The sequence below is a fragment of the Rattus norvegicus genome, chromosome 1, assembly GCF_021556685.1.
Source record: "Rattus norvegicus strain SHRSP/BbbUtx chromosome 1, alternate assembly SHRSP_T2T, whole genome shotgun sequence".
NCBI lineage: Eukaryota > Metazoa > Chordata > Mammalia > Rodentia > Muridae > Rattus > Rattus norvegicus.
Genome location: NC_141534.1, coordinates 242,784,782 through 242,803,592, shown reverse-complemented (window position 1 = coordinate 242,803,592; position 18,811 = coordinate 242,784,782). Strand labels below are relative to the sequence as shown.

The 18,811-nt window shown below is 42.6% G+C and overlaps 1 protein-coding gene across 36 annotated transcripts in view; it reads left to right on the top strand.

The window, feature by feature from the left end:
* Nucleotides 1-18,811, top strand: part of Sgms1 (sphingomyelin synthase 1) — a 258,698-nt gene that overhangs the window by 183,447 nt on the left and 56,440 nt on the right. For 3 of the 36 annotated variants that reach the window (XR_015628747.1, XR_015628729.1, XM_087566676.1), the window contains exon 1: nt 1,952-2,045. The gene's annotated coding sequence lies outside the window, so the exon portion shown is untranslated. 36 annotated transcript variants of the gene reach the window in all.

The window sequence follows — 18,811 nt, the reverse complement described above, 5'->3', positions numbered from 1 at the left end:
TTAAATTGGACAAACTATCAAATAGCTACGGAAATCTGAAATCAAAGCAGCTCATGACTAACGATTTGTAGAATTTTTAGTGTGGTTTTTGTATTGCTAAACATTCTTAGAAATGTATGAAATAAACTTTGGTTTGGTTCTTAGGATCATAGCTTGGATCCAGTGTCTTGAGCATTTTAGTTGCCAGAGGCTGTGGTAGTGTCAGTTTCTATAAATCTTAAATTTCCACTGCTGTACTGAAATGGTCTCCTACAGTTAACTTCTGTTAATTGTGATTTTTGTATGTTGTATATTGTCTTTTTTTGAGACAGGATCTTTCTTACTGCTTTATACTAGTTGGTCTGGAAAACGCAGTGTAGTTCAGACTGGCCCTGAACTCATGGCAATCCTCCTGCCTCTCAAATGCTGGGATTATGTATGTGAACTAATGCTCATATGTGAGAAGTCAGCGTAGATTCTAAACTGTTGAGCTACTGGATAATCAGTCCAGGGACCTGAGAGAGGTTCTTCTTCAAGCCTTAGCTCATGCTCTCAGAAGCAGACTTCTCAGCAAACCGAGGAATCAGATGCATTTACTTTATGTCCAGGGCAAAGTCAGAGATAGGAAGTTGCTTCTTAGCAGAGAGCCAACAAAGAGAATGCCCTTCATATTTTGAACAGGGCTGGACCTCAAAGATATGTGTCCTGTGGATTTCATAGGCCTGTAAGACTCCAAGGGAATCCATGTAGGAAAAGAGCCAAGGGATGGACTTGGGTATCTGCTCAGGGAATTGCAGGGAATGATTTCCCCCTGGATTGAAGGAAAAAACAAAAGCAAAAATCAAACAAAAACAAAGCAAGCGTTCTAATGTCACCTCTTTCCTTAGAGTGTCCACCCACTAGGTTTGAATTCTCGTGATTCCCTGCCATCTCATCCCCAGGCTGTCACTCTACCCAGACTCATTCTCTTAAGAACTTAACAAGGTCATCTGACTAAATCGTGTGCCTGTGTAGGGTAGGAACATGTTCTTAGCTAGCAGTGTGCCAAACCCTGACTAAATAAGGGAGTCTCTTCTCAGGGAAGTCTTCTCTGTACAGCTAAACGGTTGGGGGAAGGCGATTCCACTGAGGATTCAGCCCTTAAAGAATGTAGATGTTACCATGGTGTAAGTATGAAATGTACCTTGTAGGATTATGTAAACAGAACCCAAATATAGCCAATATAGGGAGCGGCCACTCCAGGGACTAGAAGGGAGTGCCTCACATAGCCGAGCTCTCTAGATCTTCATCCCTACCTTACTGAAGAGGAGGTGGTCTTGGCACATTGTTTGGACAAGAGAGTAATAGGACTCCTTGCTGGTAGAACTTGCCACAAACAAGCAGCTTCAGAACTTCCCTGAAAATATTTTTTTAGAAGAATCAAAGATGGCTATTCAGAGAGAAATGTCACCCAGGAAGCTTCTTGCTCCAACACTGTTGAAGGCAGTTTGCTCTGTAAGATCCCCAGAGCAGAAAGTGAGCCAGGAAGTTAGCTCCTTGCTCCACAGTGTCTCCACTGTGGCCTGCCCACAAAACTCAAACTGACATTATGCTAGCCGATAAATGAAAAAACAAACAAACAAAAACCATGCAGGTTGGGTCCCAGATTAGAGTTTGCCAGTCCAGCAGTAGAGGGTGAATTCGTACCTGAGAGGCAATACCTCAGTACTGACACAGGGAATAAAGGTCCCTGTCCTCACAGGATTCACCTTTCCTCTGTTCAGGCTGGCAGTTGTTTCACACTTGTTAAACTTCTGAGTTTATTCCTGGCCTGTCCCCATCGTGACTCAATACTAAGGGCGATGGAAGATTAGATTTCTGTTTCTTGTTTGCCTCCTAAGCCATGGGAGGCATTTGGAGCAGCTTTTATCAAGTGTCACATGGCTTGGTGACATTTCACATGTCTTGCCTAATGCCTGTGAAGGTGCATAACACAGCTGAAGCTGGAGTCGCCTGTGAAGCCATTAGAGGATTTTTTTCTCCGAGTTCGATAACACACTCCAGGGTTCTGGTTTGATTCATATGAGGTAGGTGTTCTCTTTACTCACGACTGCATTTCTTGTTGATGCGTGATCTGGCTCCTTCCTCCAAAGCTTTGACTCGCTAGGTTTCTCTGTGGTCTCTTTCTTTACACCACAGTGCAGAGTGGAAGTCAGCGCTGTGTTTGCTAGTTAGACATGCTCAGCCTTAACCTTGACTCCTGGTTGCCCTGTCTCCTCTGCCTTGTCTTCTTTTCAACATTTCTGGGCTCCCTTCTTTCATTGTGTTTCCTTAACCTCATAACAACCCTGAAGGGCTTGATATTCATTAGGTGGATTTGGGGGTGGTTCGGACATTAAGGCCTGTTATAAATTCTTTTAAGTTTTCTGTTTATATTTCAAACTAGATTTTGTAGGATAACTGCATAAAGCAGAGTCGACACTGTAATCTTACTTCCTGGTAACCATGACAACATAAAAAAATAAAAGCAAAACATGTTTGTGGTTAGTACACAAACTCAACAGAAGCTATTGACCAGATGTATAGGCTGCATCAAATGTGTGAGTAGTATACTTGTGGGGGTTTTCCCCAGAAAGGGAGGGAGTATTTGTGGCTTGTCACCATTTGCTCTTAATACGAACGTTAAATTTTATCTCTTAATTCTGCAGCTAAGATTTCTCTGCTTACAGTGTTTTGGAGATCTTGTCTAACCACACATAAAAATCTTGGTTTTTGGCTCTGGCGATGGTATGGTATTCATTAAATGAATATAGAGTAATTAATTTCACCTTTGTCTCTCTCTATGCATGTTAAGAGTGGCCAGGTTGTGCCTGTGTGTGTGCTCAGCTCTTAGATTTCTTGTGTTCTGCCCTATGCGTAAATCTCGCTGTTAGATTCGTTCATTTAATTCCTGTCAATGGGATTTCTGAACCAAGATTAAGTGCACCTCACTAGATAAACATTGCCAAGCTGGATTCCCCAAAGGACACCATTTTTTTATTTTAAACCAAATTCACATTCTTAATTTTTGTTAATGTTATACTGGTAATAATTGTATTAACTTATGAGCCACAGTAAAATCGTAAGGTGTCTGTCTGTTTGAGAGTCTTAGTGTGTGACCCTGGCTGGCCTGGAACTTAACTGCATAGACCAGGCTGACCTCAAACTCAGGTCTACCTGACATCCACAGTGAAGGGATAAGGTACATGCAGTGTGTTTGCAGTAATGAAACCGGGCTCTGTAAGGTATTTACCACCTTAGATATTTATCTTGTAAGAGCACTGGAAACCCTCTCATAGCTATTTTGAGATTCAATGCAGTTTTGTTAGCCAATGTTGCTTCTTTCCACATCCCCAGCCCTTAGATCTTGCAGCATTAATTATGTATATGTATGTGCATGTATGGTATGTATGTTAGAGGTATTGTCTCTGTCCTCTGGTTGAGTCAGGACTGGGGTTCTTTCACTCTTCTTTGTCCCTTTGGTTTTATTCCCATAATCTGGTGGGCCTTGCTCTGCACTTCATTTTCTTCTCCTTTCCCCTCCTCATTCCTCTTTGTCCTTTCCCTGAACATTGTCTGTTACATTGACTTACGTGAGCACATTTAAAGTGTGAAAAATTACTCTTGATATACATTACATTCATTCTGCCTTTGTTCAGATTTTTGTTTTCATTAAAGACATTGCATTTATTTTAGTGTAAGGAATATTGGACATCCTTTTTATAACTGGAACTAAAAAAATAAAAGAATGTTGCTGGTTGAGAAAAGTTCACCATACTTTGTGCCATTTGGGACGCTGAGTCATTATATTCAGGGTTCCAGGGCATCTGCACTGATCCTCGTCAGTCCTGTAGTCACAAAGACCTATACAGCATTCCCTTTACCTTCTAAGGAGCGCTCACCCTGGTGTCCTGCCCCTCTGTTGCATTGGCCTTTGTCAGCTCATTGGCACTGACTAGTTCTGCACGTCTTTGCCTGTTACCGTCAGAATGCAGTCACCCTGTGAGATCATCTGTGGGATCGAACGTTACAGGAAATTCTCACCTCTGTATCCTGAGCCCGTGGACTTTTACCTGGTTCATGAGCCATCCCTGGTGTGTTGGATGGATTCCTGTGACCAGGAAGAATAAGAGGTGCAGGGCAAAGGTGAGCAAGAGCAAGGCTTGACTCCAGATTCATTTGGGTCATTTCAAGTCCACTAAATGCAGCTCACAGCCCTAGAATGTGCAACAGCTCTCTTTGCTGCTGTCTTACCCCCTCGTCAGTTAGCGTCTAGACATCTGGGGTGGGCTCCCAAGTAATGATAGTTCCTCACCTCACACATGTGGAAATGGAATGTACAAACGGTTCACTTACATCCAGTGTTGACTGAACCCTTACTGTGTTCACACAATTAACTCTCCAGACGGCTAGTGAGGTAATCATGGCTGTTCTCTTGAGTGGAATTACAAAGGTTTCTCATATTAAAAGAGTAAAAAAAAAAAAAGTCTGACTAATGGATTTCTCTCCGATTTCTTCAGTGAAATTTCTTCACATTTAAAAGGATTCTAATGAATAAAAATTGAATTGAAAATGTTTTGTTGCATTTTATATAAACGAAGCTTCAATCTAAATCCCAAGAAAATAGTAAGTTAATTCTTTATTAATCATACAATGAGCAGATTTTAAATATTTTTGACAGTTCAAAAATTATATTTATAGCCATACCATGATACAGTACATACTTGGTTTGGCATATAATATTTTCTTAAATATTAATAATCTAATTTTTGGTAGAGTTATGGTCTCCTTTCCTTCCTGTTGACCTGTGAGTTACTAACTTTGTTTACTCTTACAGCTCAGTTAATACTATTTACCAAAATAAAAGCCCACAATTGGGAAAATCTGTTGAATTTTCTGAAAATTGATACTCCAAGGCTCTAACTTCTGTTCCCGTTGAGTGACATTTAGCACAGCAAAAGCAACTGAATGCTGGAACATTAGAGAACAGGCTTGGCTAGTCAGAATGACCGTGGTGTCTGTTAAGGTATTTGTCAAGCACCCATCTCAGGACAGACTTGGGAGATTGTGGATGAATGACACTGCTAAGTAAGCTTTGACCAGACAGGTTCGCTCCGTTTTGGTGATGGTGGGCTTCTTTTCTAGACAGTATATTGTCATAAAAGATAAAACGGAGATATTTAGACTGTGTCTATGACAAGGGAAGGCTCACAAATGACTTCTCCTGTCCAACAGTTTTATACCAGTTTGATCTACATCATATCTTCTGCTTTTAATTTATTAACCAAGTTGACTAAATAGGCCAGCAGAAACTCACTTGGGTATTTTCCTTTGATATTTTGCATAGGAGGATAAATGACTATGGCAGTGGGACCTACTTAGAAAGAAAGAGTTTCTGGAAATAGTTTCCGGGATTTACTATACTAAGACAGATCTGAGGGTAAGCAACCTTCTTTGTAGCAAACCAGCTGTCCCTGGAGAAATGGAGCAAGTGAAAACAGAATTGTGATATCAGTCGTGGCAAATTTAAAACGTATAAACTGACAGGTACTTTTGTGAGGCATGTCTGGTTATCACTCAGAAAGAAATCCCAATGTCGTTCATCTCTGTACAGGTTTGTAGGGCTGGGGAGGTGGCTCGGTGGTTAAAGTGCTTGCGAAAGAAGCATGAGGACCTGAGCTTGGATCCTGAGTACCACATAAAAGCCAGGTCCCTGCAATCTAGCATTCACAGATGGGGACAGAAGGACCCTGGGGGCTCGCTGACCAGGCAGTTGAGCCAAAATGGTGAGCTCCAACTTCCGTAACAAGATACTGTCTGAAAAATAAGGCAAAGAAATGACCTCAGGCTGCACATACATGATGGCTGCCCATGATGTACATGTGCATTTGTATGCACACTAATAAGAGAAAGTAGTTTCTCAAATTGTGCAGATTAAGAGGAATTATTTTCCAGCTTGTCAAAGTTGAAAGTGCCTGTTAACATTACCAGGTAGAACAGATTGCCTTTCAGTAAGGGAGAAGACAATTTTCCTCCATCTCTGTCCCAAATGTCAGATAATTGACCCTGCTTTATGTTGTGTGTTTCTAGGTGAAGCTAGAAATCCCAGTGAGGTCAATTATTAGCTATAAGTGTTTCTAACCCTGCATTTGTGTTTCAGGAGTCTCGCCATTGGTCAGGTAAAATGTGTTAATTATTGTCATCCTGGGGCAGCACAGTTGCTGGGCAGCAGCATTAGGACTTGGTCACAACACTTTGAGCTGTGCCTCTCGGGAGCTTCCTGCCCAGGCACCCTCTGGCCTTGGTGTGGCTCACAGGGAGTTTGATGACATCAATGTTGGCCATAAGGTAGAATCTGAGGACATTTGTTATTTCTCAGTATATCTCTCTGCGTAACAGGTCCCTGAATGCACGTGGGTAGAGTAATTTAGTGTCTGTAGTTTTACCCTAACTAATTTTGCCCTCATAAAATCGTGATTTTCATGTCTGAGTTTTACTGATAACATGTTCTGCTACATTCTCTGCTAGGTGTCTTTTGTTTGTAGCACGCTTTCTCTCTGTGGCTTAGGTGCTGTGATCCTCTGTCTGCAAAGACTACTGTTGTTCCGAGTGGTTAACCAATTTGTCCCAGATCTTAAGGCAAGTAAATAGAGGCGCTGAGGCCGAAGTCTAGGTAACCTGGTTCCAGAATCTCATGGCCTCTGTGTTTACCACCCTCTCCATAGGGAAGTATGTACAGCTAATTAAACAAACAGGAAAACCATGTAAAGAACTCTAAGTACCACCCAGTAATAGCAACTCTCTTAGCAATGTGATGTCCTCATTCCTTCTTTGTACTTTGATAGACTCCTCTATCTTTGAAACCTGTCTTTCCAAATATATATATATGCAATTCTGTATACACTTCTCATGTGTCTTACTATATGCATTGTTTAGCTTAGCATTTTTATTTGTTAGTATCTCCTGAACATATTTCTCTATATATGTGTCATGGGTGTAATATAGCACAATGTTGTATTGATTACATCATGTGGACCTTTGTTTGAATGGCAAGACGTTTCATATGCCATTTACCTTAATTTATTTTGTGAAAGTACTAATTAATCCTCTCCTGAAATTTAGGGTATTAAAGAGAACAAAGATATAAATTTACATTTCCCTGGCCTCCACGTTCTCCTCTCTTCTTCACCCCATCTTTGATCGAGAACTCAATAGGTGCTGGCTTTATGAGAGCACACCACCCAAACAGCAGGAACCTGCTAGAATGTGACCCTGTGGGAAATACTACTAAAGCTTTCTTGGTCATAACAAACCAAGCCTGTTTTTAACGTGAAGTATTTACCTCAGTTTACTTAGAAAAGTTTCACAACCCATTTGTACTCAACCCTGTAGATTAATAAATGAATACATTTTGAAATACTTATTTTATGTGTATAAATGTTTGCATGCTTGTACGTATGTGCACCACATGTGTGCTTGGTGTCCATGGAGACCAGAAGAGGATATGAAATCCCTTGGAGCTATGGATGCATGAAGTTGTGTGTTGTTCTGTGGGTGCTGGGAGTCAAACCTATGTTTTCTGTTAAGAGCAGGAAGTGCTCTTAACCATTGGGCCAGCTCTTTGTTCCCTTAAAGGTTTTAATTATTATTTTATTGCTATTACAAGCCATTTTAGATTAAAGACTAATAAACATGTATCTACACAGGCAGTTGAAGACACTCCCACTCCGTTGTCGCTCCTTTCTTTGGGAGGCATGGCTAGGCGTTCAGAGCGTCTGACAGGCCTGCGAGCATTTGGATGTGTGCTCTCTGCAGGTGCAGCTCTGCTTGGACTCTGATTTCCCTTGGTCTACTTTGGGATTTTTCTTCACAGCGCACATATATTTATTTTTAATTGCCACTTTAAATGAATAATTACCACTTTCCAAAAACCTCTGCTTTTGAAGAAGTTAAGGGAGAGTAGAGAATTAACCAAGAAGTTAAGGGAGAGTAGAGAATTAACCAAGAAGTTAAGAGAGAGTAGAGAATTAACCAAGAAGTTCAGGGAGAGTAAAGAATTAACCAAACAAGCCCTCTGCCTCTTTTGTTACTGAGAGAAAAGACCATCCAGGGATGATTACATTTTTGTGTTCAATACTTTATGGCTTCCAGGAACATTCTAGAAAAGGAGTGTAGGTCTTCAGTAATAACGGCTTTGTCCCATTCACCTTTCTTTACAGCTCCTTTGAGGATGCTGCTTTGGGAGCCACTAGGGAGTGGCAACTACATTTAAGTTACTCTCTGGATGCTGTTACTTTGTTATTGTTGTTGTTGAGCTATATTTTTATTTATTGTGTGAGTATTTGGCTTGCATGTGTGTCTGTGCACCACGTGTGTACAGTGTCCACAGAGGCCAGAGAGGGCATTGGCTCTCCAAAAACCAAATGGTTGTGAGTCTCTGTGTGAGTGCTGGGAAGCAAACTCTAGTCTTGTGAAAAAGTAGACAGTGCTCTTAACCACTGAACCATCTCTCCAGGCTTTTTAAACTACTATCATTCACTTCTTGAAGAGAGTCTTTGGGTCCAGACACTAAGAAAAGGGAGACATGAGAAAGAGAACTCTCTGGAGAGCAGACTCAACTGCATGTGAGGAGCTGGTGTTGTGGTTTGAGTAGAAAGCCCTTGTGGGCTCAAGACATTTGAATGTTTGGTCACCAGGGAATGGTGCTAGTTGAAAGGATTAGGAGGTGTGGCCTTGTTGAAGGAAATGTGGCAAAGGTGGGCTTTGAGGTTTCAGAAGCTCAAGCTAGGCCCAGTGTCTCTCTCTTGCTGCCTTCAGATCTGGACGTAGAACTCTCGGCTCCTTCTCCAGCACTGTGTCTGCCTGTGTCCTGCCATGTTTTCTGCCATGATGAGAACCTCTGAAGCTGTAAGCCAACCTTAATTGAATGGTTTCTTTATAAGAGTTGCCATGGTCATGATGTCTCTTCCCGCAATAGAACACTGACTAAGACAGTTGACTAGTACAAGTAGGAGTGGTTTTCTGAGCATGGGCTGTGCCTGGCTTGTGGTACTACCTATGACCTGAAGCATCTTGGGAGGTAGGTGTGGCAGTACCTGTATTTTTATATCGAAAGAAAAATAACCAGAGAGGTATATTAATTTACCAGCGTCCAGTGAGGTGTGAGTTTAGTTCCTTTTGCTTAATTCATTTTTCTTGACTGACTCGCTCATGACTTTTCCTAGTCCTAGAATCACACCTTTTCCACAGACCTGAAGCTTTCTTCTTTGCTTTGCATATTCTTAGCCTGCTAACCATTTCAGATGCTGAGCACGGGGCTTCTGTGGGACAAGTATCCTGGAAAGAGAAACATGGCGGGACCAGTCAGTCTTTGCTATGCTCTGTTCAGCTTGTAGCTGACAAGTCCCAGACTTCAAGAGGCAAAGGACTGCATAAAGATGAGAGAGTAAGAAGTGTGGGTCACCAGAGGTAGGACCCCAGCCCAATCAAAAGGGACGTCTGTGACAGGCAGACTGCTAGACAGATGGCTAGTGAGGACAGGGTGAGACTCTGTGGAGACAAAGCTTTGTTGGTTTTGATACTGTTCAATAATAATGATAACAATGATGATGGTGATGATGATGAGGAGGAGGAGGAAGAGGAAGAGGAGGAGGAGGAGGAGGAAGAGGAGGAGGAGGAGTGGGGCTGGAGAAATGGCTCAGCAGTTAAGAATCCTTTACTCCTGCAGAGGATCTATGCTAGGTTCCCTACATTGGGTGACTTAGTTACCTGGAACTCCAGTGGATGGGACTCTCTGTCACCTTCACAGGCAACTGCATGGCATCCATGTAGCGCTCATACATACATTTGTACCCATACACATATGTACAAATAAAAATACTTTTTAAAAGAAGGTCAGAGGTGCGGTGGGAAGGAAACCGGACCTTGGTTTGTTCATCTCAGCAGTGGAGTTAAGGTGCACAGTTGAATGATAAATCACTTAAGGCTGAAAATAAGTTATACCTACCCCAACCATTAGAGGCGATGAGGGAAATAATCAAAGTATAGCATTACATTTATTTATTTAGTTATTTGTTTATTATATGGAGGGAATACATGTAGAACAGCTTACAGGAGTTGGGTCTCTCCTTTCTCGATGTGGGCCCTGGCGATTGGCCTAAGATTATTAGGGTTTTATATGTAGTAAGTTTATAGTAAGTACCTTTCCCCACAGAGTCATCAATCACATTGACCAAGGTATGTAGAAATAAATTTTAAAAATTAATAAACTGTTTGGTTTTTCTCAGCTCCATGCATAGTGTCATGGGACGTTATGTGAACTGGGCTGTGCTGGCTACTCTCATCCTAGAACCACACCCACGTTTCACCGATAGCATCCTATCCTTCATTCTTTAAAGTGATACCAGAACGTAGAAACCGTCAGAAGCCGCCCACTGCCAACTTCTTGGAGGTTTTTAAGCCACGTTTCCCTTTTAGAACAATGAAGTCATCTCCAGTACTAGTTCGGTAGCATTCTTCTGTCACCTGATTATCCGTCCTTAAAGCACCACTAAAACGTTCAATTTAATTTTATAGAATTAACAGCTCATTTTCCCTCTCGTCCTTGCATTTTATTAGTTAATAACTTAATTAAATCCCGTAGTAGCAGAAACCAGTACAACCTGAGGGAACAGGTTTGGAAGCAAACACATCCGCGTCCTGGTAAACGTTGCTCAACAATGCAGGAAGGCATTGCCAGGCTTAAATCGTCTAACACCACCGACAGTGAGGGGCGGCTTCCTCGTCTGCTTAAGAAGCTGACTAGTTAGACAAGCATGGGCTTGTGACTTAATACCTGTTTAGAGGAGTTACGTAAATAAATGACATCTTAGAGACCCCAGTGACTTAACTTGATTTTGCTCTGCGTTGTGTGTAAATGTGAAGGGGTACTACCTGGCTAGTTTTATGTCCACTTGACAGAAGCTAAGGTCATGTGAAAGGGAGCCCCAACTGAGAAATGCCTCCATTAGATAGATCTAGCTGTAATCTTCTTGATTAGTAACTGATGGGGGAAGATCCACTTACTGTCCCTGGACTGAGTTCTATAGGAAAGCTGGCTGAGGAAGCCATGTGGAGCAAGCCAGTAAACATCACCCTTCTGTGGCCCATCAGCCCTTGCCTCCAGTTTTCTGCTTTGTTTGTGTTCTTATCCTGGTTTCCTTCAATGTAAGCCAAATCAACCCTTTCCTCCCCAACTTGCTTTTGGTCATGGTGTTTCATCCATTGTAACAATAGAAACCCTGATGTAAGGCAGAAATTGGTACCAGCGTAGTGGGGCGTTAGTGCGAAAGACCTGTTTTGGGGAAGGATTGTAGGAAGGTCTTTGGAACTTGGGTTCAGAAAAGCCTTTGAGTGTTGAGAGCTCGGTGTTCTGTAGGAGCCTGAAAGGTAAGAATGGTGGGAACAGTGCGTCTTGGCTGATGAGTTTGCAGAGATCCTGGAGACACTGCTGGGCCTTTTGTGTGAAGAATCTGGTGTCTGGTCAGCTGGAGTTGCAGAGTCTGCTGTGACTAGCAAGCAACCAGAACCACTGAAGTGTGAGACCTTTGCTTTGCCAGGAAAGGTACGAACAGCAACAGTAAGCCATTGATTAGCCTGGTTCCTGGTACTGTACTGAAACCGGAGGGCACCCTGTTGAGTAACAAAGGCTTCATTTACTTCCCAGTCCTGAAGGCAGGAAAGGCTACTGAGATCAGCCTCACCCTCGGGTGCCTGCCATGGGCCTATTGGTGAGGCCTTCAGGAATGAGGAACCTGTGCAAACGAGTTCCCAGGGACAGACAATGAACTAGACCGGAATTAGTGTGGGTTTTCCCTTAGAAAAACTCCGTCTGTGTGGGGCTCACTTTGGATACTGCTAGAATCAACTACATCCTTTCCTGAACAGTACTCTCAATAACTCAAGGATCTCCCAATGTGCTCTACCCTTTATAGGTCTGTGTCCCCTCCCAACATGACAGTAGGGACCAAAGTCCCAACACATAACCCTTGTGTGGCAGGTTAGTACCATGAAAGTGTTTTGTTTTGTTTAGGTTGGAGAGGGGCTGTAGTCACAAGAATGTAGGTTTGTGGCAGAGAGAGCAGGCAGAAAGAGTTGTTTCTCTTGAAAGCTCTGGACAGTGGAGTAAGTGTATTACATGTGTGTTCACTCAGGTGCCACAGACAGTCTCTGCTAAGCTTTTCCTGATAGATGAAAGCTATGAAGTAGTCTGTACAAATTAAATAGAAGATAAGCTTTGTGATACAGGGTTGTTACAGGACTTACATTAAGACGCAGGCATTGAACATCAATATTTTCCTCATCAAGCATTCATATCAAATTAGTTGATACTGACAAGGCAGAGAATTATGTGTGTGTGTGTGTGTGTGTGTGTGTGTGTGTGTGTGTTATAGATAGATAGATAGATAGATAGATAGATAGATAGATAGATAGATAGATAGATAGAAAGAGAGAGGGTGGTCCTTAAAGATTGACGCAAACAAAGGAATGGGTAACTGTATGGCAAAGTGTGCTTATCTTCCTAATGCACATTTATTTAATATAACCTCAGACTTACGTAAGTTCATTTCCATTTTTATAACGTCTGGTTCCAGAATTTATACACATCTGTTTTAAGAACACAGAGACACACACAGCCTTTGGGAAGACTACGAATAATTGAATATAGTTTCTGGTTGATAGTGGTCCTGCCTTGTCATATGCCATAAAATATGGTGCACGATGTACATGTAGTTTTAGCCTGGAGCCATCAGTTCTGCCATTCCATTCATTGTCACCCTGGAATTCAAGTCTCCTAAAGTGCATGGGGCTCCCGATGGAGGGTGAGTTTTAGGCTCAGGCTCCTCAGGGACCAGCACTGAATCTTTAGATGCACTCTTGACGAGGTTTGGCCCACCAGATGGTGGGGTGATTCCTGGTGGCTAAAGCAAAATGAAAAATCTCCCAGGGTGCACTTCTCTAGAAGATGGGAATGGATCAGCTTCCAAGCAAAACAAATTTCTCCTCAAAACAGAGGAGAGATGTCACAAGGGATTGGAAACTGTTTCTCCTTCAGCAGAGTATTGGGTCACATGTGGCTTTCCTTGTCCTTTTGTAAGATCTGTGGAGACAGGATGTCTCTCCAAACATTTGAGTAATGAGGACCTTGCTCCAAGAAGATGGGCTGAGCAGAGTGTCCCTCATAAGATCAAAGGAGTCCTCATTTGTGGAATAGACCTTTGCATCTGACCAGAAAAGTCTTCGTTACTTGTTCCAACATAAAGACACTTTAAAGAACTCTCTCTCTCTCTCTCTCTCTCTCTCTCTCTCTCTCTCTCTCTCTCTCTCTCTCTCTCTGTGTGTGTGTGTGTGTGTGTGTGTGTGTGTGTATACACAATGCTTCTGCATGTAGGCAAGTGCATACAAATGGTTAGAGGACAATTTCCCCTCCCTCCCTCCCTCCTTCCTCCCTCCCTCCCTCCCTCTTTTCTTCTTTCTTTCTTTCTTTCTTTCTTTCTTTCTTTCTTTCTTTCTTTCTTTCTTTCTTTCTATCTTTCTGTTTTTTGAGATAGGGTCCCTCTGTATAGCCCAGGCTGTCCTGGAGCTTACTGTATAAACCAGGCTGGCTTTGAACTCAGAAATCTGCCTGCATCTGCCTCCCAAGTGCTGAGATTAAATGTGTGCACCACAATCACCTGGCTGTCTTTCTTCTTTTATCACATGGGTCATGGGGATCAAACTCAGGTTGTCTGGCTTGGCAGTAGCCATCTCCCCAGCCATATCTACCTATCTCCATCTGTAGCTTACTGAGACAGTCTCTGGAGCCCACAGGATCTCTTGACAAGCCCTACTGATTGGTCTCAGTATTCAGGGCCTTTATCAAGCCTGCTGATCAACTGAGTGACAGGTCAGTGACCTAATGAAGTGGAATTTCTGAAAGTACAGTCTCCTTCCTGGCCTGTCTCCTTATCTGTCATCGTGGTGTTGCTCAAATGTTTCCAGGCTGCCTCTGGGTCTGGACGAGAAATGAGGAGTGGAAAGCTGTAGGTTGAGTAAGAAAACAGCAATTAAAGACTTAGTGCATACTTGCTCAACAGATGCTGTGCCACATCTCTGCCTTGTGCCTCCATATTTTCAGCACGACACAAGACGTCCTTGCCCATGGAGTTTGATCTTTTCACCTTTACTTTCTCTTTCCACTATTGTCTGACATGATTTGTTTAGTTTGAGGAAGTGAATGTGGGTGAAAGTTAGTCTGGGCCATGCTGGCGAGGTGACATGTGTGCACTTCCAGAATCAGGACTGGCTGTGATCAAAGGTTGTTCTGTGAATGGCTATTGACAAGGGAACAGTTAGTGCTGGAGGGTCAGCTGCCCAAGATTTGGTGGAAGGAACATTGGCTTCCTGTGACGATGGCTGGTTTGCTTGTGGCACTGGAGAGGTTTTGGGCGTTCACCTCCTTAATCTCTAGGTCCCGTGGCTAATTTTCTTGACATTTTCTAGCCCTTTATGTTCATATGTATATTTCATTTTCAATCAGATTGAGTATAAACCAGATAAAATTCCAATATGCCAGTTTTAAATTATGATCAAGAGTTTAATGCTCTTGGAACATTAGGGGACCAGTAGATCATGAACGATTAGACAGAACTTATATGGTGACAGTTTGTAAATGTCAGGTAGTAAAGTAAGTCTGATACCTTTATTATTCGGTATTTGCTCAAATATTCTGTGATTCCTGTTCTCTCTCCTATTCGTTGCCCCCTCCGTCTGAAGGAGACAGTACTTCTAAGGAGATCTTAGATGACATACCATTTCATCCTTGTACTTTACTCCTGTCTTTGCTGTTCAATTGTTTACTTTTGTCAGTTGACTTTTCCTCTTCTTTAATTCTGAAATGACATCTGAACTGTGGCCTGGTCATGGTATGGAAGTGTACTTTCTGCCATCCTTATCCTGTGACTCGTCCTGGATAGAATGGTCTCCTCAAGAAGACCACTCCAAGTGTAGACTCGATGTACATGTACTACCTCCACATCTTATGGAATGAGAGGGCAATCAGGCACCTATTCTATGGTGCTGCTTTAGAAGGAGACTCAGATCTAAGTCATAATGACTTCTATCATTTTTAAGCTCATAAAAAAAATTATGGCTTAGGATACTGAGACTGAATCAGTGGGTACCAACCTTCCTAATGCTGCAACCCTTTAGTGAAGTTTCGCACATTATGGTGACCCACAACCATCAAATTATTTTTATTGATATTTCATAACTGTAATTTTGCTACTGTTATTAATCTGTTATTAATGTATTATCTGACAGTTTTAGGTGACTGCTGGGAAAGGGCCATTTAACCCCTGGAGGGGTTATGACCCCCAGGTTGAGAACCACTGCTCTAAATGCACATACATCACTAGGTCCATTTTGGTTTTTTTATTTCCTAGAAAGAAAGCTGTGTTTTACTGTTGTTTGGTTGTTTTGTTTTGTTTTTCAATATTGAGACGGCCTCATTTTGTAGACCAGTAGATCTTGAACTCACCATGTAGCCCAGGATGACGTCAACGTTTCACAGCAACCCTGCTTCAGTGTCTGAATGGCTTAGATTTCATTTTGGAGTATCTCAACCCACCAGGGAATTGTTCATCTTACAAATTCATCATTGATCAGCTTACTACCCCCTGGTATGAGACATGATGAGACATGCAACATTTCACTTCTTAAGAGATTTCTGTCTATATGTCTTAACCAGGTCTCACAGTAGCTGTGCAAATGGAAGTGTTGAAATGCCGTCCCAATAAGTCAGAGAGCAGTGGAGCCGTTGCACAAGTGGCTTGCCAGTACTATAGTTCTCTTCCCCCCCACCCCCATACACACTGTTCCGGGATGTGCTTTGCGCTGTTGGGAAGTGTTTGGAAATTGGAGCGTGCTCTTTCCTCTATATTTTATACTTGTTGTATCTGATATTGGGGAAATTCGAAATACCAGACAAGGGTCTGGAGGTGCTCAGGGAGGCCCACACTTAACCATACCCATCCCATGTACCACACAGTAGCAAGCACAGCCCCTCGTGGAACCATTTGATACCGTCACAGACTCCCATGTCACTGGGTTCTGCCTCTCTCTGTAACTAGCCCAGTGGCAGACTATGATCATATTAGGGCCTTCGCCTTGGTGTCCCCATTACTGTTGCAATGGAGCAGAATTTGAGCCTGAATGGCTGAAAAAATAGTTTTGACATTCCTTTCCCTCTTGGGTATTTTGTTGCTCATACCTGATTTTATGGTTGGTTTCAAAGTGAATATTTCTAAAGCAGATGAGAAATAACAGCAACTCTGAGGACCATACCCGAAGATGCTTGCTTGCTGTATATCTGCTGAGTTTTAAGGGCTACAGTGATAGCAGGCACACCAAGCAAAAGGCTCTAAGTGTGATCATAGTCTGCCTTTGGGTTGTTGCAGAGAGTGGTAAGAAAACAGACATTCAGCTTCTGATGCTTAATGTGCTAGAAACCCAGCACAAATGCCTTCACATTTCCAAGCTCCTATTATCCAGCTCCTTCCCCAAAGAAAAAACTGGAGTAAGCTAAGCTGCGAGATGTGATGTTGCTTCTTGACTGCCCCAACCAGCTTACTGGGGCTCTACCCACTGGTGTCAGTCCCTGCAGCAAGAATATCATGGCGTCTGGGACTTGTGTCAGGGGACCACTATTCACAACATGATGAATGTGGTTAATATCCTGCCGAGGATGGCCACTCTAGTGACCTTCTAGTTCCAGTTAGGCCTCCTTTTGAACTTTCTGGAACCTTCTCCCCAAAAATATCTGTAGAAGCTAGAGAACACGTATTCAAGCCATGAGCCCATTTAGAAAGTTCCAGATCAAACCACAATACTACTCCGCCTGACATTCCTTTATTTTGGCTCATTCATAAAAATAGGTCACTCACAAAGTAATCGTGATGTGTGATGTCAGAGTGCGCCCATAAGCTATAGTCGCTGGCTATAAGCTTTCTGTTTGTGTGCATCAGTTGTTTTTATAGTTGCCGCTAGCTTTGTCTTTATAGGATGCTGAACAGAAGAGGACATTAGAAGATAAAACAGACTTTCCTGCCCTGTGATTGGTGGCAGGAATTGATAGAAAAGTCATTGGACCTAAGACTACCAAACTCCAAAGCTTTCATCTCATTCCCAATTGACCATAAATATGTAAAGAAATTGAACCATGGAGTCAAGATGAGCATCATAAAACAGTAAAACGCATGCTTGGTAGAACAACTGAGGAGGACCCACTTCATTTCTGGATACTGTAGCCTGAGTCACGGCCCTGGTTGACTCAGGAGAAAACTTGATGGATGCAACTGACAGATTCTACAGAACGCTGTGTTTTTAAGACTTGCCCAGGTCATAAGAAACAAGAAAAGAAAGAGGAACCTGTGTGGGGAGGGTAAGGAGATGCATAATTAACTGTTCACAGGGTGAGTGTAGAGGAGTTAGTGGAATTGAAAGGACAAGGATGTTATTGTCGAGGCTCTAATGTTCAGTTCCTGGTTTTAGTCATTGTGCCATGGTTCTGTGACGTGATACATAGCTAACGAAGGGCGTACCTCAGTCTCCTACACTGTTCTTGCAACTTTAAGAACATTATTTCAGAACAACAGGGGAAAGTGATGGAAACCCCTCGGCAGGATAATGTTACTTACTGTTGTTTTCTGATTCGGTAACAAAAGTCTCAGCTTGGAGACAGCCTGAGGTCTTTCAGAATGGTAGTCACCTGGGAAGAAAGAACATTTTGCCAAGTATTGAAGAGGTGAGTCCCAGTCCATTCCCACGACTGAAAAACAGCATACACAACAGAAATATCTGCCCATCCTCAGGCGGGGAAAGAAGTTGAAGCCCAGCTCAGTGGCCAGTGCAGCAGCATCTTCCGAGGCTGTTAGCACCAGACCCTTTGGTGGCGGAAGGGACAAGGGTACTCCTGGGTCTCGTTTTTTGTATGGACACTAAGTCCCCTCTGTGAGGGCTCTGTCATGATGACACTGTCACCTCCAAAAGCCCCACCCCCCCACGATGACACGGTTACCTCAAGATAAAAATGGAAAGGGATTTCAGTAGTCACGTAGCGCCATGTTGAGCACTAATGTTTTAAGGCCGTCCCATGTCTAAATATAAACATGTTGCAGGCATTTCCCCTGAGCCAAACCCCATGGCCATTTGGTAGTTTTTATTTTATGTTGGAAGAAGCTAGTATCTCACTGCCTACTGAGAACAAAAGGAGAGCATAATTGTGATAACATGTGCTTTGCAAGGAGTCCTTTCTCATGAACATAAATAAAGCCATATCTAGAGAACACTGTGGTCCACAAGTCCTGACAGACCTGTGACGCACTGCTCTTTGGAGTTCAAACCAACAGGTAAACTTCTACCTAGGAAAATCAAACCTTGTCTTTAGAAACCATTGTTATTTCCTCAGATAATATTTATCTTCCAGTCTGAGATTTCCCCTCTGGTTGGGTTACACTGTTTAATTCAAAGCACAAGGGAGGAAGCCCTCTCTCTGTTCTCTTAATGGATAGTTGCCATGAGGAAGGGCGTATGTGTTTGTTTTAAGATGTTAGGCCCTAAAGAAGACTGGAAGTTTAAAAGAGAATCCCATAGAAATTGTGAAACCCTGACAAGTGGAGTTATTTTTAAACTGTGAGAAAGGAGAAGTAGGAGAAGTAGAAAGAGAGAAACTTTGCCTTTGTCTCCCTAAGCAATGGAAAGGTGGGTGATCCCGATAACTCGGTGGGTTGGACTTGGA